A 1,218-nucleotide genomic window follows, 5' to 3' on the forward strand; every position below is an offset into this window, starting at 1 on the left:
TGTTGCATCTCGCGCCTGAGGTGCTGCGGCTCACAGATTCGTCTTGCCCACGTTACGAGCGTCTTAATCATACAGCCTTTCTGACTCGGGTTGTAATCTGATAATCTGTGCAAGTATCGGTCCGTGTGTTTGTCGCTTTTCTAGACACGCTATATTCCAAACTTTCACAATCCCTCGTGACCAGGACATCTAGAAAGGGTAACTGTTGGTCATTTTCCACCTTAATGGTAAACTTTACGTTGGAATGGAGACTGTTCAGGTGTCTTAGGAAGTCACCGAGCTGTTCCTCACCATGGTTCCACACAAAAAAGTATCATCGACGTATCTGTATTACACCTAAGGTTTACAAGATGCCGAGTCCAGCGCCTGTGTGCTGAAATGTTCCATGAAGAAGTTGGCCACCACTACACTAAGTCCACTACCCATGGCGGCGCCATCCAGCTGTTCTTAGAAGTAGCCATTCCATATGATATATCGTGGTGACACATGCGTGAAAGAGCTTGGTGATGTCTTGTGGCAAAATGGGAATCGATGCACTCCAGAGAATCAATGAGTGTCACTTTGATAAACAAAGAAACATCGAAGTGACCAGGAAGTCGTTTTGTCACAGTTTAAGCTCCTCTGTGAATTGCTCTGAGTTCTTTATGTACGTGGCAACAGCCTTGCCGCAGTGTATACACCGGTTCCCGTTAGATCACCGAAGTTAAGCGCTGTCGGGCGTGGCTGGCACTTAGATGGGTGACCATCCGGGCCGTTATGAGATGTTGCCATTTTTGGGGGTGCACTCAGCCTCGTGATGCCAATTGAGGAACTACTAGACCGAATAGTAGCGGCTCCGGTCACAGAAAACCATCATAACGACTGGGAGAGCGGTGTGCTGAGCACACACCCCTCCTATCTGCATCCTCTTTGAGGATGACACGGCGGTCGGATGGTCCCGATGGGCCACTTGTGGCCTGAAGACGGAGTGCTTTATGCACGTATCAGTCTTCCCCACGTGCGGCTGGAACGGAGAGGCCAAGTGTATTGCCATTTCGTACGTCGGAGAGGCAGAAGCTCTTTCAAGAGTTTTAATGCTGTCGGGAGCATACTGGTACTACCTACCGAAAAGGGAAATGCAACCATCGTAATGAGGACCGCAGATTATGAGGATACGATTCGGGAACTGTTAGATCCGGCAACGTTACGAAAAGTAATAGTAGATCCGACGCATCGAAT

At 48.9% G+C, this 1,218-nt stretch overlaps 1 pseudogene; it reads left to right on the forward strand.

Moving 5' to 3' along the window:
- Positions 1 to 652: 652 nt before the first annotated feature.
- Positions 653 to 770, forward strand: LOC126189377 (5S ribosomal RNA; annotated as a pseudogene).
- The last annotated feature ends 448 nt before the right edge of the window (positions 771 to 1,218 follow it).

Source organism: Schistocerca cancellata, chromosome 5, assembly GCF_023864275.1.
Source record: "Schistocerca cancellata isolate TAMUIC-IGC-003103 chromosome 5, iqSchCanc2.1, whole genome shotgun sequence".
Lineage (NCBI taxonomy): Eukaryota > Metazoa > Arthropoda > Insecta > Orthoptera > Acrididae > Schistocerca > Schistocerca cancellata.